Source organism: Pseudophryne corroboree, chromosome 1, assembly GCF_028390025.1.
Source record: "Pseudophryne corroboree isolate aPseCor3 chromosome 1, aPseCor3.hap2, whole genome shotgun sequence".
Taxonomy (NCBI): Eukaryota; Metazoa; Chordata; class Amphibia; order Anura; family Myobatrachidae; genus Pseudophryne; species Pseudophryne corroboree.
This window is the reverse complement of record NC_086444.1, coordinates 34,549,031-34,573,019: the sequence shown is the minus strand read 5'-3', so window position 1 is coordinate 34,573,019 and position 23,989 is coordinate 34,549,031. Positions and strand designations below refer to the sequence as shown.

General features: G+C 47.3%; 1 long non-coding RNA gene across 1 annotated transcript in view; it reads left to right on the top strand.

The window, feature by feature from the left end:
• The window catches only part of LOC135064830 (uncharacterized), a 236,777-nt gene that overhangs the window by 146,941 nt on the left and 65,847 nt on the right, over window positions 1-23,989 (top strand). Inside the window, exon 2 of the long non-coding RNA XR_010251637.1 lies at window positions 18,651-18,719. This is a non-coding gene — a long non-coding RNA (uncharacterized LOC135064830). The remainder of the gene's footprint in view (window positions 1-18,650; window positions 18,720-23,989) is intronic.

Sequence of the window (23,989 nt, the reverse complement as noted above, 5' to 3'; positions counted from 1 at the left end):
CATAGTACAGAGCATGTAAAATCCAAAACACCAAATATCAGTAAAAAAAGGACTCCAATATCTAAAATAAAATTGTCGGAGGAGAAGCGTAAACTTGCCAATATGCCATTTACCACACGGAGTGGCAAGGAACGGCTGAGGTCCAGGCCTATGTTCATGGCTAGTGGTTCAGCTTCACATGAGGATGGAAGCACTCAGCCTCTCGCTAGAAAAATGAAAAGACTCAAGCTGGCAAAAGCACCGCAAAGAACTGTGCGTTCTTCGAAATCCCAAATCCACAAGGAGAGTCCAATTGTGTCGGTTGCGATGCCTGACCTTCCCAACACTGGACGTGAAGAGCATGCGCCTTCCACCAGTTGCACGCCCCCTGCAAGTGCTGGAAGGAGCACCCGCAGTCCAGTTCCTGATAGTCAGATTGAAGATGTCAGTGTTGAAGTACACCAGGATGAGGAGGATATGGGTGTTGCTGGTGCTGGGGAGGAAATTGACCAGGAGGATTCTGATGGTGAGGTGGTTTGTTTAAGTCAGGCACCCGGGGAGACACCTGTTGTCCGTGGGAGGAATAGGGCCGTTGACATGCCTGGTGAAAATACCAAAAAAATCAGCTCTTCGGTGTGGAAGTATTTCAACAGAAATGCGGACAACATTTGTCAAGTCGTGTGTTGCCTTTGTCAAGCTGTAATAAGTAGGGGTAAGGACGTTAACCACCTCGGAACATCCTCCCTTATACGTCACCTGCAGCGCATTCATAATAAGTCAGTGACAAGTTCAAAAACTTTGGGCGACAGCGGAAGCAGTCCACTGACCAGTAAATCCCTTCCTCTTGTAACCAAGCTCACGCAAACCACCCCACCAACTCCCTCAGTGTCAATTTCCTCCTTCCCCAGGAATGCCAATAGTCCTGCAGGCCATGTCACTGGCAATTCTGACGAGTCCTCTCCTGCCTGGAAATCCTCCGATGCATCCTTGCGTGTAACGCCTACTGCTGCTGGCGCTGCTGTTGTTGCTGCTGGGAGTCGATGGTCATCCCAGAGGGGAAGTCGTAAGCCCACTTTTACTACTTCCACCAAGCAATTGACTGTCCAACAGTCCTTTGCGAGGAGGATGAAATATCACAGCAGTCATCCTGTTGCAAAGCGGATAACTGAGGCCTTGACAACTATGTTGGTGTTAGACGTGCGTCCGGTATCCGCCGTTAGTTCACAGGGAACTAGACAATTTCTTGAGGTAGTGTGCCCCCGTTACCAAATACCATCTAGGTTCCACTTCTCTAGGCAGGCGATACCGAGAATGTACACGGACGTCAGAAAAAGACTCACCAGTGTCCTAAAAAATGCAGTTGTACCCAATGTCCACTTAACCACGGACATGTGGACAAGTGGAGCAGGGCAGGGTCAGGACTATATGACTGTGACAGCCCACTGGGTAGATGTATGGACGCCCGCCGCAAGAACAGCAGCGGCGGCACCAGTAGCAGCATCTCGCAAACGCCAACTCTTTCCTAGGCAGGCTACGCTTTGTATCACCGGTTTCCAGAATACGCACACAGCTGAAAACCTCTTACGGCAACTGAGGAAGATCATCGCAGAATGGCTTACCCCAATTGGACTCTCCTGTGGATTTGTGGCATCGGACAACGCCAGCAATATTGTGTGTGCATTAAATATGGGCAAATTCCAGCACGTCCCATGTTTTGCACATACCTTGAATCTGGTGGTGCAGAATTTTTAAAAAAACGACAGGGGCGTGCAAGAGATGCTGTCGGTGGCCAGAAGAATTGCGGGACACTTTCGGAGGACAGGCACCACGTACAGAAGACTGGAGCACCACCAAAAACGCCTGAACCTGCCCTGCCATCATCTGAAGCAAGAAGTGGTAACGAGGTGGAATTCAACCCTATATATGCTTCAGAGGTTGGAGGAGCAGCAAAAGGCCATTCAAGCCTATACAATTGAGCACGATATAGGAGGTGGAATGTACCTGTCTCAAGCGCAGTGGAGAATGATTTCAACGTTGTGCAAGGTTCTGCAACCTTTTGAACTTGCCACACGTGAAGTCAGTTCAGACACTGCCAGCCTGAGTCAGGTCATTCCCCTCATCAGGCTTTTGCAGAAGAAGCTGGAGGCATTGAAGGAGGAGCTAAAAGGGAGCGATTCCGCTAGGCATGTGGGACTTGTGGATGGAGCCCTTAATTCGCTTAACAAGGATTCACGGGTGGTCAATCTGTTGAAATCAGAGCACTACATTTTGGCCACCGTGCTCGATCCTAGATTTAAAGCCTACCTTGGATCTCTCTTTCCGGCAGACACAAGTCTGCTGGGGTTCAAAGACCTGCTGGTGACAAAATTGTCAAGTCAAGCGGAACGCGACCTGTCAACATCTCCTCCTTCACATTCTCCCGCAACTGGGGGTGCGAGGAAAAGGCTCAGAATTCCGAGCCCACCCGCTGGCGGTTATGCAGGGCAGTCTGGAGCGACTGCTGATGCTGACATCTGGTCCGGACTGAAGGACCTGACAACGATTACAGACATGTCGTCTACTGTCACTGCATATGATTCTCTCCCCATTGAAAGAATGGTGGAGGATTATATGAGTGACCGCATCCAAGTAGGCACGTCAGACAGTCCGTACTTATACTGGCAGGAAAAAGAGGCAATTTGGAGGCCCTTGCACAAACTGGCTTTATTCTACCTAAGTTGCCCTCCCACAAGTGTGTACTCCGAAAGAGTGTTTAGTGCCGCCGCTCACCTTGTCAGCAATCGGCGTACGAGGTTACTTCCAGAAAATGTGGAGAAGATGATGTTCATTAAAATGAATTATAATCAATTCCTCCGTGGAGGCATTGACCAGCAGCAATTGCCTCCACAAAGTAGTACACAGGGAGCTGAGATGGTGGATTCCAGTGGGGACGAATTGATAATCTGTGAGGAGCGAGATGTACACGGTGATATATCGGAGGATGATGATGAGGTGGACATCTTGCCTCTGTAGAGCCAGTTTGTGCAAGGAGAGATTAATTGCTTCTTTTTCGGTGGGGGTCCAAACCAACCCGTCATTTCAGTCACAGTCGTGTGGCAGACCCTGTCACTGAAATGATGGGTTGGTTAAAGTGTGCATGTCCTGTTTATACAACATAAGGGTGGGTGGGAGGGCCCAAGGACAATTCCATCTTGCACCTCTTTTTTCTTTCATTTTTATTTGCGTCATGTGCTGTTTGGGGAGTGTTTTTTGGAAGGGCCATCCTGCGTGCCACTGCAGTGCCACTCCTAGATGGGCCAGGTGTTTGTGTCGGCCACTAGGGTCGCTTATCTTACTCACACAGCTACCTCATTGCGCCTCTTTTTTTCTTCTTTGCGTCATGTGCTGTTTGGGGAGTGTTTTTTGGAAGGGCCATCCTGCTTGACACTGCAGTGCCACTCCTAGATGGGCCAGGTGTTTGTGTCGGCCACTAGGGTCGCTTATCTTACTCACACAGCTACCTCATTGCGCCTCTTTTTTTCTTTGCGTCATGTGCTGTTTGGGGAGTGTTTTTTGGAAGGGCCATCCTGCGTGCCACTGCAGTGCCACTCCTAGATGGGCCAGGTGTTTGTGTCGGCCACTAGGGTCGCTTATCTTACTCACACAGCTACCTCATTGCGCCTCTTTTTTTCTTCTTTGCGTCATGTGCTGTTTGGGGAGTGTTTTTTGGAAGGGCCATCCTGCGTGACACTGCAGTGCCACTCCTAGATGGGCCAGGTGTTTGTGTCGGCCACTAGGGTCGCTTATCTTACTCACACAGCTACCTCATTGCGCCTCTTTTTTTCTTCTTTGCGTCATGTGCTGTTTGGGGAGTGTTTTTTGGAAAGGCCATCCTGCGTGACACTGCAGTGCCACTCCTAGATGGGCCAGGTGTTTGTGTCGGCCACTAGGGTCGCTTAGCTTAGTCATCCAGCGACCTCGGTGCAAATTTTAGGACTAAAAATTATATTGTGAGGTGTGAGGTATTCAGAATAGACTGAAAATGAGTGGAAATTATGGTTTTTGAGGTTAATAATACTTTGGGTTCAAAATGACCCCCAAATTCTATGATTTAAGCTGTTTTTTAGTGTTTTTTGAAAAAAACACCCGAATCCAAAACACACCCGAATCCGACAAAAAAAATTCGGTGAGGTTTTGCCAAAACGCGGTCGAACCCAAAACACGGCCGCGGAACCGAACCCAAAACCAAAACACAAAACCCGAAAAATTTCAAGTGCACATCTCTAGATAACAGTAGTTGAAAAGAATTTGGAGGTGCTCATTGACTGTTCAATTTCTTCCTTCTAGGCGGTACGGTGTAAACTGTGAAGAGAAGAAATACAAAATGAGCGTATATAAAAATAGCAGCGTTAGCAAACATGTGTTTGTGGCATTAATCCACCTATACACTAGCTACTCTGCAACATTGAACTTTTTTTAAAAATGCAAAGCCCCCCTGCGTGGGGGCAGAAAATGCAAAGTGTGCCACCGTGCCAGCAGCGTGTTGAGCGCAGTGATCCTGCAAGGGGCTCATTAGCGCTCGCCACGCTGCCGCCACACTGGCCACTCATACTACGCACATAACCGGATGATTAACAATTGTGGATTTGTGCTATGAGTGTTAATTTCTAAACATGTACTTACTGTTTTTCTGTAAAGTTGGGGTGACGGCACTTTGTACAGTCCCACTGTCACTGGTCTGAGCATCCACGACGTCTTCAATGGTTGCAGTTATGCTGTCGTCGTTTCTGGATGTGTTTATGGACGGCTGGGATGATGTGTCGCTGTCCTCAGGTGTGTCGTCAATTAACAACGGTGATGATGGACAGACGTCACTGCTTGTCTGTGTCTCTTCTGGAGTGCCTTCTGTAGCAGTGTACTGTGAACTGGAAGACAGACTCACCGGACTGCATATAGCTGTGTTTCCAAAGATATTGGCGCACATGTCATAGTACTGCCAGTCGATACGGCCAACACCGCTCTTTTTCCTGTTGTTGTCATGCACCTTAAGGAAATGCTTTTTAAGAGTTTTCATTTTGTTTAACACTTGCTGCTGTGTGCAGATGATTCCCCTGGCTTGCAGCATCTTGGAGATGTTTTTATAAATGACTGCATCTTTGACTGTGCCTGTGATCTGCCTCATAATTTCCTCCTCTCCCCTAATGCTCAGCAACTCTCTCACCTCCTGGTCTGTCCAGGTCGCCATGCTGCCTTCCTCACACGCATCAAGGACGCTCCCCAGGGCTCTGAATGATGACATCATCTTTTCTGAGCCCATGAAAGCTCCAATCGGAGGCCTTTTAACAGTCCCGGGTAGTGAATCCCGGGACGGGCCCTTTCACACTACCCAGCTTCCCGGGACGGACCCGGGTTCAACCCTGCTTTTGACCTGGGATGAAATCCCGGGATGCTCGTCCCGGGAAATTGTCCCTGTACCCATTTACACTGAGAAGAATCCCGGGATGATGCGCGTTCACGTGCAATATCCCGGGATTTTTCTGCGAGTGTAAAAGGGGTATTAGTAGCAGTACCCAGTGTTACAGTGCAGCATCAAAAGCAAGTAAGGTATTAGAATGCATAAAATGGGGAATGGAGACAAGGGATGAGAGTGTAATCCTACCGCTGTATAAATCATTGGTGCGGCCGCACTTGGAATATTGTGTTCAGTTCTGGGCAACGCCCCACAAAAAAGACATCTTGGAACTTGAAAGGGCTCAGAGGCGAGCCACCAAATTGATTAAGGGGTTAGAGGTACTGGATTATGAGGAAAGGCTTACGAGGATGGATTTGTTCACACTAGAAAAAAGGCGGCTAACAGGAGACATTATTAATATTTACAAGTATATAAAGGGACAATACAAGGATCTATCAGGAGATTTGTTTATTGAAAAATCTCTACACAGGACACGTGGTCACCGCACAAGGTTAGAGGAGAGGAAATTTCATACCCAACGAAGGAAAGGGTTCTTCACAGTAAGGGCAGTAAGGATTTGGAATTCACTGCCTGTGAAGGTAGTAATGGTGGACTCAGTAAATGGGGTATATTCAATTGAAGTCGAAAGCTGCCGTCTGTCGAAAAGACGTCAGTTTTCGACTTTTTAAGGTCGAATCGTGATTCGGCCTATTCAATCAAACCCAAAATTTTTCGACAAGTCGACGAATTTGACTTGTTGAAAAACCCGTGGATCGGCGGAGTAGCTGCTGATCCACGTGCTTGTGTTGAAAACGGGGCCAAAACCGACAGGTTTTGGCTCCCTTTTCGACCATCTTTCGACTGAGATGGGGTGAGCAGCGCCGGAGACTGGAGAGCCGAGGCGGGGACGAGCAGAGCCAAGGGGGGGACAGGGAGAGCCAAGGCGGGGACCGGGTGAACAGCACTGGAGGATGTCACAGCCGCCGCTCACAGCGGCGTCCACCCGGCTCCAGCAAGCTAGACCTCACTTGCTGAAGCCGGTTGGACGCTGCCGTGAGTGGCGGCTGTGATGCAGGGACAGAGAGGCGGGACTGGAGAGGCAGAGAGACTGGGGGGGGAGACGGGAGAGCAGCGCTACAGCAGCGGCTATATAGCCGCCACTGTAGTGCTGCTTTCCCCCGTCTGCCCACGGCTCTCCCCCGTCCGCCCCCCCACTGCATCTCAATTCGACTTTTTTTAAAGTCGAATTGAGATGTCATTTGAATAGCCCAGGTCGGATCCATTCCGGCAAATGAATGTCGGAATGGATCCAACTTCAATTGAATATACCCCTATATGTTTAAAAATGGATTAGATAAATTCATAACTGAAAGAAATATCCAAGGATATAGCATTTAAAGTGAGTGCATTTTAGAAAAAGCAGGATTTATAGTGTTAGTTAGACTTATTAACGCAACTTCATCTGGGTCAGTATAGTAAAATAGTGTTTAACACAGATTAGTGTAAGAATAATAAAAAAGGTTGAGCTAGATGGACATTTTGTCTATTTTCAACCTCAATAACTTTGTTACTATGTTACCCCTTCACTGAGGACACTGCCAGCACTCCTGCACTAAGGACACCTTCGGCACTCCCGCATTGCCGACACAGCCAGCACCCCTACACTGAAGAAACCGCATGCACTCCTGCACTGCTGACACAGCAAGCACCCCCGCACTGCCGATACTGCCACACAGAGGACGCAGCCCACAAAGGCGACTCCCCCGTACAGAGGACAACAGTGGCACCCCCACACTGCCAACACCACTGGCACTGGGGCACCCATACTGCCAACACTGCCGGCACCCCTGCAGTGAGGACACCGTCAGCACCCCTGCACTCACGACACCACTGGGACACTAGCACTGCTGAAACTGCTGGCATCCCTGCAGTTAGGACACCAACAGCACCCCTGCACTCACAACACTGTCGGCACTCCTGCACTGAGGACACCTCCGGCACTCTCGCTTTGCCGGCACTCCTGCACTGAGGAAACCGCATGCACTACTGACACAACCAGTACCCCCACACTGCTGACTTCTACACAGAGGATGCAGCCCACACTGCTGACTCCTCCGTACAGAAGACACCAGTGGCACTCCCTCACTGCCGGCACTGCTAGCACCCCCCCACAGAGGACACCACTGGCACCTCCGCATTGTTGACAAAACCAACACCCCCGCACTGAGGACCCCGACTTCACCCACCACTGCTGACACTATTGGCATAACCACATTGAGGACACCGCCAGCACCCTCACACTGCCGACACCGCTGGCACCTCTGCATTGAGGACACCCCCGCATTGTGCACAGGCCCACACTGAGGACAACGCAGACACTCCCAGCCACATTAAGTGCTCTATTGTTGTATCTGACCAGCACTGTATCTCGTACTGTATCCGACGCGCACTGTATCTGGACAAGCACCAGTGTCGGACTGTGACATGTAGGGCCCACCGGGGGGATGCAGTGGTAGTGGCCCATGTTTAGAGGTGTGGCCAGTCTGCTAAGGGGGTGTGGCCTGCCACCTCATTGGTTTGACTAACCATTAGAGAGTGCAACGTCTGGTTCTCTTCATAAATATATACAGTAAATTCAGCTGCTGCATGCATGATAATGTACCAGATTAATAACAGATTAATAACAGTAATGCACTGTAGAAAATACACCATAGTCCAGTATAAGGTAACATATGTATAATGTATAATTCAAATGCACAGTCTGGAACCTGATCCTTAGAGCAGGAGGAGGGCCCCCAGGCAGTGGGGCCCACCGGTGGTTTCCCCTGTACCGCTGTGGGCCAGTCCAAGCCTGACAAGCACTATAGCCAACCCACACAGTATGCGACACTCACTGTATCCAACCTGCACTGTAGCCTACACTGTATCCAATCCACACTGTATGCTACCTGCACTGTATACGACCCACACTGTATGCTACCTGCACTGTATACGACCCACACTGTATGCTACCTGCACTGTATACGACCCACACTGTATGCTACCTGCACTGTATACGACCCACACTGTATGCTACCTGCACTGTATACGACCCACACTGTAAACTGCAATGTATCCAAAATGCACTGTATTCCACACTGTATCCGACACGCACTGTATCCAACCTGCACTGTAATCCGCACTGTGTCTGGCCTGCACTGTATCCGATCAGCACTGTAACTTGGTCAATATTTAACTGTGTCCCCCAAAGTATTCCGCACTGTACTACGCAGATACGGAATGCTGTGTTTGGTGATTGGGGAGATTTTGGGGAGCTGCTCGACAAAAAGGCTGATTGATTGGGGCTTTACATGGGCACAGAGTGCCAATCATCAGTGACCCAGGGCCCCCAGGAGGGAGTAGAGACTAGGCACTGAGAATGGGTATCTGCTGGGGGCATGTGCACTTCTGTAGGGGGCATCAATGTCTGCTGTTGCAATTTTACAAATGGTTTCGGGGTTTTTTTTTCTTTGCTGTTTGGTAACTACTTTAGAGCAATGATATTCTACACACGATTCTCAGGAAATTTCTGTGTTGGATTGTTTTCTATTGGTAGTACTTGTGAGTTGGTTTGATTGGTTATTACAGTACTAATTTCGAAAACCTTTTTAAATAGAAATAACTGCTCTGCATTTGTGGCGCGGCTCTGATGCTTAGGCAGGCTTTGGCCTATATTGGTGAGGTGGTCAAAATTGACTGGAAATGAGTGGAAATGAATGCTATTGAGGTTAATAATACTGTAGGAACAAAAATAGGAAAAAAATCTGTAATTTTAGCTGTTTTTATGATTTTTCTAAACAAAATACAGATCCAAAACCAAAACCCACAAGGCAGTTTTGGCAAAACCAATCCAGATTCAAAACATGAAGTAGGTACAGATCCAAAACCCAAGATTTGGCCCAATGCACACCCCTAATTTTGATCCCGTTACCATCTTTTTTTCCCATTGTAGTTTCTCCAAAACCTATTTAATCGAAATGTTCTGCTTTTCTTTATCAGATATAGGGGGTAATTCAGACCTGATCGTAGCAGCAAATTTGTTAGCAGTTGGGCAAAACCATGGTGGTCATTCCGAGTTGTTCGCTAGCTGTTTTCGTTCGCAGCGCAGCGTTTAGGCAAAAAAGCGGCACTTATGTGCATGCATTTGCGGCGCAATGCGCATGCGCGACGTTCTTTCACAACAACCGAAGTAGTTTCACACAAGGTCTTATCGAAGCTTTTCAGTCGCATTGCTGTCCGCTGAGTGATTGACATGAAGTGGTCGTTTCTGGGGGGTAACTGACCGTTTTCTGGGAGTGTGTGGAAAAACACAGGCGTGTCAGATACAAACGCAGGCGTGCCTGGGGAAACGCAGGCGTGGCTGGCCAAACGCAGGGCGTGTTTGTGACGTCAAAACAGGAACTAAATAATCTGAAGTAGTGATGAGCGGGTTCGGTTTCTCGGAAACCGAACCCCCCCGAACTTCACCCTTTTTACACGGGTCCGAGCCATACTCGGACTCTCCCGTATGGCTTGGTTAACCCGAGCGCGCCCGAACGTCATCATCCCGCTGTCGGATTCTCGCGAGTTTCGGATTCTATATAAGCAGCCGCGCGTCGCCGCCATTTTCACTCGTGCATTGGAAATGTTAGGGAGAGGACGTGGCTGGCGTCCTCTCCGTTATTGTTGAACTTGATTGTGCACTGTTGCTTAATTGTGGGGAGGCCTGAGGAGCAGCTGTATAATATAGGAGGAGTACAGTGCAGAGTTTTGCTGATCAGTGACCACCAGTTATCCGTTCTCTGCCTGAAAAAAAACGCTCCATATCTGTGCTCAGTGTGCTGCATATATCTGTGCTCACACTGCTTAATTGTGGGGACTGGGGAGCAGCTGTATTATATAGCAGGAGTACAGTGCAGAGTTTTGCTGACAGTGACCACCAGTATACGTTGTCTGCCTGAAAAACACTCCATATCTGTGCTCAGTGTGCTGCTTTATTGTGAGGACTGGGGACCACCAGTATAATATTATATAGGAGGAGTACAGTGCAGAGTTTTGCTGACCAGTGACCACCAGTATATAATATATAGCATTACGGTACAGTAGGCCACTGCTGTACCTACCTCTGTGTCGTCATTAAGTATACTATCTATCTAGATTCTATACCTGTGGTGCATTTCAGTTGTGCAGTTTGCTGACACAGTGACCACCAGTATATATAGCAGTACGGTACGGAAGGCCACTGCTGTACCTACCTCTGTGTCGTCATTAAGTATACTTTCCATCTACATTCTATACCTGTGGTGCATTTTAGTTTTGTAGTTTGCTGACACAGTGACCACCAGTATACTATATATAGCAGTACGGTACGGAAGGCCACTGCTGTACCTACCTCTGTGTCATCATTAAGTATACTATCCATCTACATTCTATACCTGTGGTGCATTTTAGTTTTGTAGTTTGCTGACACAGTGACCACCAGTATACTATATATAGCAGTACGGTACGGAAGGCCACTGCTGTACCTACCTCTGTGTCGTCATTAAGTATACTATCCATCTACATTCTATACCTGTGGTGCATTTTAGTTTTGCAGTTTGCTGACACAGTGACCACCAGTATACTATATATAGCAGTACGGTACGGAAGGCCACTGCTGTACCTACCTCTGTGTCGTCATTAAGTATACTATCCATCTACATTCTACACCTGTGGTGCATTTTAGTTTTGCAGTTTGCTGACACAGTGACCACCAGTATACTATATATAGCAGTACGGTACGGAAGGCCACTGCTGTACCTACCTCTGTGTCGTCATTAAGTATACTATCCATCTACATTCTATACCTGTGGTGCATTTTAGTTTTGCAGTTTGCTGACACAGTGACCACCAGTATACTATATATAGCAGTACGGTACGGAAGGCCACTGCTGTACCTACCTCTGTGTCGTCATTAAGTATGCTATCCATCTACATTCTATACCTGTGGTGCATTTTAGTTTTGCAGTTTGCTGACAGTGACCACCAGTATATATAGCAGTACAGTATGGAAGGCCACTGCTCTACCTACCTCTGTGTCGTCAAGTATACTATCCATCCATACCTGTGGTGCATTTCAGATGTGCGCAGTATATATCGTAGTAGGCCATTGCTATTGATAGCTACTGGCATATAATTCCACACATTAAAAAATGGAGAACAAAAATGTGGAGGTTAAAATAGGGAAAGATCAAGATCCACTTCCACCTCGTGCTGAAGCTGCTGCCACTAGTCATGGCCGAGACGATGAAATGCCATCAACGTCGTCTGCCAAGGCCGATGCCCAATGTCATAGTAGAGAGCATGTAAAATCCAAAAAACAAAAGTTCAGTAAACTGACCCAAAAATCAAAATTAAAAGCGTCTGAGGAGAAGCGTAAACTTGCCAATATGCCATTTACGACACGGAGTGGCAAGGAACGGCTGAGGCCCTGGCCTATGTTCATGGCTAGTGGTTCAGCTTCACATGAGGATGGAAGCATTCATCCTCTCGCTAGAAAAATGAAAAGACTTAAGCTGGCAAAAGCAAAGCAAAGAACTGTGCGTTCTTCTAAATCACAAATACCCAAGCAGAGTCCAATTGTGTCGGTTGCGATGCCTGACCTTCCCAACACTGGACAGGAAGAGCTTGCGCCTTCCACCATTTGCACGCCCCCTGCAAGTGCTGGAAGGAGCACCCGCAGTCCAGTTCCTGATAGTCAAATTGAAGATGTCACTGTTGAAGTACACCAGGATGAGGATATGGGTGTTGCTGGCGCTGGGGAGGAAATTGACAAGGAGGATTCTGATGGTGAGGTGGTTTGTTTAAGTCAGGCACCCGGGGAGACACATGTTGTCCGTGGGACAAATATGGCCATTGACATGCCTGGTCAAAATACAAAAAAAATCAGCTCTTCGGCGTGGAATTATTTCAACACAAATGCGGACAACAGGTGTCAAGCCGTGTGTTGCCTTTGTCAAGCTGTAATAAGTAGGGGTAAGGACGTTAACCACCTCGGAACATCCTCCCTTATACGTCACCTGCAGCGCATTCATCATAAGTCAGTGACAAGTTCAAAAACTTTGGGTGACAGCGGAAGCAGTCCACTGACCACTAAATCCCTTCCTCTTGTAACCAAGCTCCTGCAAACCACACCACCAACTCCCTCAGTGTCAATTTCCTCCTTACCCAGGAAAGCCAATAGTCCTGCAGGCCATGTCACTGGCAAGTCTGACGAGTCCTCTCCTGCCTGGGATTCCTCCGATGCATCCTTGAGTGTAATGCCTACTGCTGCTGGCGCTGCTGTTGTAGCTGCTGGGAGTCGATCGTCATCCCAGAGGGGAAGTCGGAAGACCACTTGTACTACTTCCAGTAGCAATTGACTGTCCAACAGTCCTTTGCGAGGAAGATGAAATATCACAGCAGTCATCCTGCTGCAAAGCAGATAACTCAGGCCTTGGAAGCCTGGGCGGTGAGAAATGTGTTTCCGGTATCCACCGTTAATTCAGAGGCAACTAGAGACTTGATTGAGGTACTGTGTCCCCGGTACCAAATACCATCTAGGTTCCATTTCTCTAGGCAGGCGATACCGAAAATGTACACAGACCTCAGAAAAAGACTCACCAGTGTCCTAAAAAAAAATGCAGTTGTACCCAATGTCTACTTAACCACGGACATGTGGACAAGTGGAGCAGGGCAGACTCAGGACTATATGACTGTGACAGCCCACTGGGTAGATGTATTGCCTCCCGCAGCAAGAACAGCAGCGGCGGCACCAGTAGCAGCATCTCGCAAACGCCAACTCGTTCCTAGGCAGGCTACGCTTTGTATCACCGCTTTCCATAAGAGGCACACAGCTGACAACCTCTTACAGAAACTGAGGAAGATCATCGCAGAATGGCTTACCCCAATTGGACTCTCCTGGGGATTTGTGACATCGGACATCGCCAGCAATATTGTGCGTGCATTACATCTGGGCAAATTCCAGCACGTCCCATGTTTTGCACATACATTGAATTTGGTGGTGCAGAATTATTTAAAAAATGACAGGGGCGTGCAAGAGATGCTGTCGGTGGCCCGAAGAATTGCGGGCCACTTTCGGCATTCAGCCACCGCGTACAGAAGACTGGAGCACCACCAAACATTCCTGAACCTGCCCTGCCATCATCTGAAGCAAGAGGTGGTAACGAGGTGGAATTCAACCCTCTATATGCTTCAGAGGATGGAGGAGCAGCAAAAGGCCATTCAAGCCTATACATCTGCCCACGATATAGGCAAAGGAGGGGGAATGCACCTGACTCAAGCGCAGTGGAGAATGATTTCAACGTTGTGCAAGGTTCTGCAACCCTTTGAACTTGCCACACGTGAAGTCAGTTCAGACACTGCCAGCCTGAGTCAGGTCATTCCCCTCATCAGGCTTTTGCAGAAGAAGCTGGAGACATTGAAGGAGGAGCTAAAACAGAGCGATTCCGCTAGGCATGTGGGACTTGTGGATGGAGCCCTTAATTCGCTTAACCAGGATTCACGGGTGGTCAATCTGTTGAAATCAGAGCACTACATTTTGGCCACCGTGCTCGATCCTAGATTTAAAACCTACGTTGTATCTCTCTTTCCGGCAGACACAAGTCTGCAGAGGTTCAAACTTAAAGACCTGCTGGTGAGAAAATTGTCAAGTCAAGCGGAACGTGACCCGTCAACATCTCCTCCTTCACATTCTCCCGCAACTGGGGGTGCGAGGAAAAGGCTAAGAATTCCGAGCCCACCCGCTGGCGGTGATGCAGGGCAGTCTGGAGCGAGTGCTGACATCTGGTCCGGACTGAAGGACCTGCCAACGATTACTGACATGTCGTCTACTGTCACTTCATATGATTCTCTCACCATTGAAAGAATGGTGGAGGATTATATGAGTGACCGCATCCAAGTAGCCACGTCAGACAGTCCGTACGTATACTGGCAGGAAAAAGAGGCAATTTGGAGGCCCCCTGCACAAACTGGCTTTATTCTACCTAAGTTGCCCTACCTCCAGTGTGTACTCCGAAAGAGTGTTTAGTGCAGCCGCTCACCTTGTCAGCAATCGGCGTACGAGGTTACTTACAGAAAATGTGGAGAAGATGATGTTCATCAAAATGAATTATAATCAATTCCTCCGTGGAGACATTCACCAGCAGCAATTGCCTCCACAAAGTACACAGGGACCTGAGATGGTGGATTCCAGTGGGGACGAATTAATAATCTGTGAGGAGGGGGATGTACACAGTGAAAGGGGTGAGGAATCGGAGGATGATGATGAAGTGGACATCTTGCCTCTGTAGAGCCAGTTTGTGCAAGGAGAGATTGATTGCTTCTTTTTTTGATGGGGGCCCAAACCAACCAGTCATTTCAGTCACAGTCGTGTGGCAGACCCTGTCGCTGAAATGATGGGTTCGTTAAAGTGTGCATGTCCTGTTTATACAACATAAGGGTGGGTGGGAGGGCCCAAGGACAATTCCATCTTGCACCTCTTTTTTCTTTAATTTTTCTTTGCATCATGTGCTGTTTGGGGACAATTTTTTTGAAGTGCCATCCTGCCTGACACTGCAGTGCCACTCCTAGATGGGCCTGGTGTTTGTGTCGGCCATTTGTGTCGCTTAGCTTAGTCACACAGCGACCTTGGTGTGCCTCTTTTTTTCTTTGCATCATGTGCTGTTTGGGGACAATTTTTTTGAAGTGCCATCCTGCCTGACACTGCAGTGCCACTCCTAGATGGGCCAGGTGTTTGTGTCGGCCACTTGTGTCGCTTAGCTTAGTCACACAGCAACCTTGGTGCGCCTCTTTTTTTCTTTGCATCATGTGCTGTTTGGGGAATATTTTTTTGAAGTGCCATCCTGCCTGACACAGCAGTGCCACTCCTAGATGGGCCAGGTGTTTGTGTCGGCCACTTGTGTCGCTTAGCTTAGCCATCCAGCGACCTCGGTGCAAATTTTAGGACTAAAAATAATATTGTGAGGTGTGAGGTGTTCAGAATAGACTGGAAATGAGTGGAAATTATGGTTATTGAGGTTAATAATACTATGGGATCAAAATGACCCCCAGATTATATGATTTAAGCTGTTTTTTAGGGTTTTTTGCAAAAAACACCCGAATCCAAAACACACCCGAATCCGACAAAAAAATTTCGGTGAGGTTTTGCCAAAACGCGTCCGAATCCAAAACAAGGCAGTGGAACCGAATCCAAAACCAAAACACAAAACCCGAAAAATGTCCGGTGCACATCACTGGTCTGAAGTGATCGCAAGCGCTGAGTAGGTCTGCAGCTGCTCAGAAACTGCACAAACTTTTTTTGTAGCAGCGCTGCGATCCTTACGGTCGCACTTCTGCTAAGCTAAGTTACACTCCCAGAGAACGGCGGCTTAGCGTTTGCACGGCTGCTAAAAGCAGCTAGCGAGTGAACAACTCGGAATGAGGGACCTTGGGAGTCATTCCGAGTTGTTCGCTCGCAAGCTGCTTTTAGCAGCTTTGCACACGCTAAGCCGCCGCCTACTGGGAGTGAATCTTAGCTTATCAAAATTGCGAACGAAAGATTAGCAGAATTGCGAATAGACACTTCTTAGCAGTTTCTGAGTAGCTCCAGACTTACTCGGCATCTGCGATCAGTTCAGTCAGTTTCGTTCCTGGTTTGACGTCACAAACACACCCAGCGTTCACCCAGACAGTGCAGACACTCCTCCGTTTCTCCAGCCACTCCCGCGTTTTTCCCAGAAACGGTAGCATTTTTTCGCACACACCCATAAAACGGCCAATTTCCGCCCAGAAACACCCACTTCCTGTCAATCACATTACGATCACCAGAACGAAGAAAAAACCTCGTAATGCCGTGAGTAAAATACCTAACTGCATAGCAAATTTACTTGGCGCAGTCGCACTGCGGACATTGCGCATGCGCATTAGCGACTAATCGCTCCGTTGCGAGAAAAAAATAACGAGCGAACAACTCGGAATGACCCCCCATGTGCACTGCAGGTGAGGCAGATGTAACAAGTGCAGAGAGAGTTAGATTTGGGTGGGGTGTGTTCAAACTGAAATCTAAATTGCAATGTAAAAATAAAACAGTCAGTATTTACCCTGCACAGAAACAATATAACCCACCCAAATCTAACTCTCTCTGCACATGTTATATCTGCCCCCCCTGCAGTGCACATGGTTTTGCCCAACTGCTAACAAATTTGCTGCTACGATCAGGTCTGAATTACCCCCATAATCTATATGCAAATGTAAAAAACAAAACACATGCACTTGATGGAATAGTGGTTAGCATTGCTGCCTCACAGTGCTGGGGTCAGAGCCGGCCCTAACCAATATGATGCCCTAGGCAAGATTTTGGCTGGTGCCCCCTAGCACCACCGCTGGTTCCGCCTCTGACCTTGCACTTCTTTCCCAGCACCATCACCCCTCATCCATAGCAGTTCTTATTTTGGTGTTTGTACCCCCTATATTTTAAATAGGAACAGTTCACACATTTGGCGCACAGCCCAAAAAAGGGTGTGTTTTTGCTGGCAAGGGGCAAGGCCACACAATAGTAACCCCAATTCCAATTACGCCCCACAGTACTGCAAGTTATTCACATTGATCATGTGATACTTTCCATAATTCATATTACATCCCACAGTATTATCACTTTACCTTATAAACGTTACTCCTCACAGTAGAGCCCCTTATTCACATTACATCACAATGAATTGCTTCTTATTCACATTACACCACACCCTATTGCTCTTTATTCACATTAGACGACACAGTAGTGCCCTTTCTATACGCAACGCCACATAGTAGAGCACCTTAAACACATAATGCCACACAGTAATGCCCCTAACACATATGAGACACATTATTAATGTCCTTATAAACATAATGTGCCTACACATTATGACAACCTTTATTAATGCCCTTTTACACATAATGTCCCTTACACATATGCAGCACATTATTAATGCCCTTATACACATAATGACACACATAGTGCCCCCTACACATTTGCTGCACATTATTAGTGCCCCTATACACATAATGACACATACAGTAGTACCCTGTTACACATATGCCACACATTATTAATGCCCTTATACACATAATGACACACATATTGCCCCTTACACATACAGTATGTTGCACATTATTAATGCATTTTTACATGACACACATAATACTCCGTATTCTGAACACTACTGCACAACCAACCCACTCACATGCACACAGCACTCACACTACCACTAACACTGTGACCTCTGCCACTGCTTGGATACAGATGTGTCCTCATAAATCTTGCCTCAATGCTAACGTCGGGCACATTTTTTAATGAAAATGCATCTTATTTGCATTGCTATGTGGCTAGGATGCACAAGCAGCTTCTGTTGATTAAAATGATATGCAGCATGCCTATATACTGTGTGAGAGTGAGACTGTGGCTGTATCTGCATATGAAAGGCTACATACAGAATATAGGCATGCCGCATATAATTTTAATCAGCAGAAGCTGCTGATGCCTCGAGGCATATCAAATGCCCTAGGCAATTGCCTAGTTTGCCTATGCCTATGGCCGGCTCTGGCTGGGGTCATGGATGAGATTCTGACCAGTGCCTAATCTCACACAGAGGGATCTGACGCTGCGTCTACAGACGCAGCAGCAGATCAGAGAAGCCGGCAGCAGGCATCTATTTACACGTCCCGCCAGTATTGCAGGGAGGAGGTGAGCATTGCAAAGCTGTCCCGGAAAACTTTTGTTTGTGTTGGATTTAGTGACAGTTTACTTGAAAACTATTCTTTTTATTTCTTAAAGTGGCTCTTACCTTTTACACAGCGGACATTCATCACACACCGTGCCGTGTAATAATCCGGCTTAGGAAGGCCAGGAAAGCTATTCCAACTTCTTGTATTATTTGTTTACGGGCATTCTGGGTCATTAAAATGAAAGGCCTTGTCACCTGAATGAAATTATTGTCGACTTCTTCAGTCTCCGGGGACCGGAAACCTTTACAGTGTTCTTTTAATATATATTGTCTTAAGTAAACAACCGAGAGAAGAATTGGGATCCAGCATGTTTCAAAGTGACTACACACTATTTCTCTGCTAATTAGTCTGTGAAAGCTGTCACTGCAGTCAATACTGACGCCCTCGCTAAGCCTGGTGTTACTCACTAATTTATGTTCCCATTCATTTCATGTCTTTTCAGGTTAATCGTCCTATTCTGACAGCCATTTCATAGGAATGTATCAAGGGAAATTCGGCAAACAATTGCACGGTAAGGCTCCAATTTACCTGACATCCTTGGGAAGCAAATGTTTATAGGTCATGGTCCCACGGGGCAAAGTATTCATGTGCTTTTATACACGGTGAGTCTGATTTAAAGTAGTATATAGTGTGCATTTTAAAATAATAGCCTGTTTTAGTACAAAAAGACCAGGCAACTGAAGAAGTGCATCCTGTCTAGTTATCTTCTTTTCAGCAGTTCACCATCATTCCAGAGACGGCAACAGCTGTACCTCCCAAGGAGCATATTTGGAGCTGCAGCCTAGTCCAACTGCAGTCCAGTGGTGGTGTCTTGTTCTGCATCAGTCCAGTCACAGTGGTGGTGTCCTCTGCTGCCATATGTCCAGTGTTGCTGTATAAGTCCAGTCCAGTGGTGCTGTGTTGTGCTGCATCAGTCCAGTGGTGGTGTCCCTGTGCTGACGTATATGTCCAGTGGTACTTCCGTAAATGTCCAGCGGTACTGCCGTATAAATCCAGTGATCCTGCCGTATAATTCAGTGATACTGCCATATAATTCCAGTGATCCTGACGTATAATTCCAGTGATCCTGCCGTATAAATCCAGTTATCCTGCCGTATAATTAAAGTGGTACTGGCGTATAAATCCAGTCCAGTGATCCTGCCGTATATGTCCGTTAATACTGCCGTATATGTCCAGCAGTACTGCCACATATGTCCAGCGGTACTACTGTATAAATCCAGTGATCCTGCCGTATAATTCCAGTGGTACAGGTGTATAAATCCAGTGATCCTGCCATATAATCCTGTGATCCTGCCATATAATTCCAGTGATCCTGCCGTATAAATCCAGTTATCCTGCCATATAATTCCAGTGATCCTGCTGTATAAATCCAGTGATCCTGCCGTATAGTTTCAGTGATCCTGCCGTATAATTCCAGTGATCCTGCCATATAATTACAGTGGTACTGGCGTATACGTCCAGTTCAGTGATACTGCCGTATATGTCCATTGATACTGCAGTATATGTCCTGCGGTACTGTCGTATATGTCCAGCGGTACTGTCGTATATGTCCAGCGGTACTGCCGTATATGTAAATCCAGTGATCCTGCCGTATAATTACAGTGGTACTGGCGTATGCGTCCAGTCCAGTGATACTGCCGTATATGTCCAGTGGTACTGCCATATATGTCCAGTGATCCTGCCGTATATGTCCATTGATACTGCCGTATATGTCCAGCAGTACTGTCTGCCGTATAATCCAGTGATCCTGCCGTATAATTCCAATGATCCTGCCGTATAATTCCAGTGATCCTGACGTATAATTACAGTGGTACTGGCATATAAATCCAGTGATCCTGCCGTATAAATCCAGTGATCCTGGCATATATGTCCATTGATACTGCCGTGTATGTCCAGTGGTACTGCCGTATAAATCCAGTGATCCTGCCGTATAATTACAGTGATTCTGCCGTATAATTACAGTGATCCTGCCATATAATTTCAGTGATCCTGCCATATAAATCCAGTGATCCTGCCGTATAATTACAATGGTACTGGCGTTTAAGTCAAGTCCAGTGATACTGCCGTGTATGTCAAGCGGTACTGCCGTATAAATCCAGTGATCCTGTCGTATAATTCCAGTGATCCTGCCATATAAGTCCAGTGATCCTGCCGTATAATTACAGTGGTACTGGCGTAGAAGTCCAGTACAGTGATACTGCCGTATATGTCCATTGATACTTCCATATATGTCCAGCGGTACTGCAGTTTAATTCCAGTGATCCTGCTGTATAGGTCCAGTCAGTGCTGTAACTAGGCATTTTAGCGCTGTGTGCAAGACATGGCAATGGCGCCCCCCCTTGCAAGAAAGGGGCAGTGCGTGCCGCAGGCGTAGCTTCATGGGGAAGGGGTGTGGCCACAAAATAATACCAATTCATACTACGATGCACAGTAATCTCCATTATTCAAATTACGCTGCACAGTAGCGCCACTACACCAGGTAGAGCCCCTTTTACACATTACGGCAGACAGTCCCCCTATTTACACATTACGGCAGACAGTCCCCCTTTTTACACATTATGGCAGACAGGGTCCCCCTTTTACACATTATGGCAGACAGCGTCCTCCTTTTTACACATTACAGCAGACAGCGTCCCCCCTTTTACACATTATGGCAGACAGCGTCCCCCTTTTTACACATTACGGCAGACAGCGTCCCCCTTTTTACACATTACGACAGACAGCATCCCCTTTTTACACATTACGGCACACAGAGTCCCCCTTTTTACATATTACGGCAGACAGCGTCCCCTTTTTTACACATTACGGCAGACAGCATCCCCTTTTTTACACATTACGACAGACAGCGTCCCCTTTTTACACATTATGGAAGACAGCGTCCCTATTATACACATTATGGCAGACAGCGTCCCCTTTTTACACATTATGGCAGACAGCGTCCCCTTTTTTACACATTACAGCAGACAGCGTCCCATTTTTACACATTATGGCAGACAGCGTCCCCTTTTTTACACATTATGGCAGACGGCATCCCCCTTTTTACACATTACGTTTTACACATTACGGCAGACAGCGTCCCCTTTTTACACATTACGGCAGACAGCATCCCCTTTTTACACATTACGGCAGACAGCGTCCCCTTTTTTACACTTTATGGCAGACAGTGTCCCTTTTTTACACATTACGGCAGACAGCGTCACCTTTTTTACACATTATGGCAGACAGCTTCCCCATTTTTACACATTACGGCAGACAGCGTCCCCTTTTTTACACATTACGGCAGACAGCGTCCCCCTTTTTACACATTACGGCAGACAGCATCCCCTTTTTTACACATTACGGCAGACAGCGTCCCATTTTTACACACTATGGCAGGCAGCGTCCCCTTTTTTACTAGTGATGAGCGGGTTCGGTTCCTCGGAATCCGAAACCCCCCAAACTTCACCCATTTTACATGGTTCAGAGGCAGACTCAGATCCTCCCGCCTTGCTCGGTTAACCCGAGCGCGCCCGAACGTCCTCATCCCGCTGTCGGATTCTCGCGAGATTCGTATTCTATATAAGGAGCCGTGCATCGCCGCCATTTTCACTCGTGCTTTGGAGATGATAACGAGAGGACATGTCTGCGTCCTCTCAGTTCTTTCTTTGTACAGTGTGCTGCAAATATCTGTGCTCTGTGTTCTGCAAATATCTGTGCTCGGTGTGCTGCAAATATCTGTGCTCAGTGTGCTGCAAATATCTACGTTCTCTGCCTGGAAAATGCTCCATATCTGTGCTGCATTGTAGGAGGACAGTGCAGAATTTTGCTGAACACCAGTTTATATAGCAGTGCGGTACCGTAGTCCAATGCTCTACCTACCTCTGTGTCGTCAAGTATACTATCCATCCAAACCTGTGGTGCATTTTAGTTGTGCGCAGTATATATAGTAGGAGGACAGTGTAGAATTTTGCTGACCACCAGTATATAATCTATAGCAGTACGGTACAGTAGTCCACTGCTCTACCTACCTCTGTGTCGTCAAGTATACTATCCATCCATACCTGTGGTGCATTTTAGTTGTGCACAGTATAGATAGTAGAAGGAGAGTGCAGAATTTTGCTGACCACCAGTATATAATATATAGCAGTACGGTACAGTAGTCCGCTGCTCTACCTCTGTGTCGTCAAGTATACTACAAAAGTTCAGTAAAATGACCCAAAAATCAAAATTAAAAGCGTCTGATGAGAAGCGTAAACTTGCCAATATGCCATTTACGACACGGAGTGGCAAGGAACGGCTGAGGCCCAGGCCAATGTTCATGGCTAGTGGTTCAGATTCACATGAGGATGGAAGCACTCATCCTCTCGCTAGAAAACTACAGTGCCACTTCTAGATGGGCTAGGTGTTTGTGTCGGCCACTTGGATCGCTTAGCTTTGTCACACAGCTACCTCATTGCACCTCTTTTGTTCTTTGCATCTTGTGCTGTTTGGAGACTACTTTTTAAATCTGCCTTCCTGTCTGACACTGCAGTGCCACTCCTAGATGGGCCAGGTGTTTGTGTCGGCCACTTGGGTCGCTTAGCTTAGCCATCCAGCGACCTTGGTGCACCTCTTTTTTTATTTGCATCATGTGCTGTTTGGGGACTATGTTTTTTTAAATCTGCCATCCTGTCTGACACTGCAGTGCCACTCCTAGATGGGCCAGGTGTTTGTGTCTGCCACTTGGGTCGCTTAGCTTAGCCACACAGCTACCTCATTGCACCTCTTTTTTTCTTTGCATCATGTGCTGTTTGGGGACTATTTTTTTTAAATCTGCCATCCTGTCTGACACTGCAGTGCCACTCCTAGATGGGCCAGGTGTTTGTGTTGGCCACTTGGGTCACTTAGCTTAGTCACACAGCTACCTCATTGCACCTCTTTTTTTCTTTGCATCATGTGCTGTTTGGGGATTATTTTTTAAATCTGCCATCCTGTCTGACACTGCAGTGCCACTCCTAGATGAGCCAGGTGTTTGTGTCGGCCACTTGGGTCGCTTAGCTTAGCCATCCAGCGACCTTGGTGCACCTCTTTTTTTATTTGCATCATGTGCTGTTTGGGGACTATTTTTTTTAAATCTGCCATCCTGTCTGACACTGCAGTGCCACTCCTAGATGGGCCAGGTGTTTGTGTCGGCCACTTGGGTCACTTAGCTTAGCCATCCAGCGACCTTGGTGCACCTCTTTATTTCTTTGCATCATGTGCTGTTTGGGGACTATTTTTTTTAAATCTGCCATCCTGTCTGACACTGCAGTGCCACTACTAGATGGGCCAGGTGTTTGTGTCTGCCACTTGGGTCGCTTAGCTTAGCCACACAGCTACCTCATTGCACCTCTTTTTTTCTTTTCATCATGTGCTGTTTGGGGACTATTTTTTTAAATCTGCTATCCTGTCTGACACTGCAGTGCCACTCCTAGATGGGCCAGGTGTTTGTGTCGGCCAGTTGGGTCGCTTAGCTTAGCCATCCAGCGACCTTGGTGCACCTCTTTTTTTATTTGCATCATGTGCTATTTGGGGACTATGTTTTTTTAAATCTGCCATCCTGTCTGACACTGCAGTGCCACTCCTAGATGGGCCAGGTGTTTGTGTCGGCCACTTGGGTCACTTAGCTTAGTCACACAGCTACCTCATTGCACCTCTTTTTTTCATTGCATCATGTGCTGTTTGGGGACTATTTTTTAAATCTGCCATCCTGTCTGATACTGCAGTGCCACTCCTAGATGGGCCAGGTGTTTGTGTCGGCCACTTGGGTTGCTTAGCTTAGCC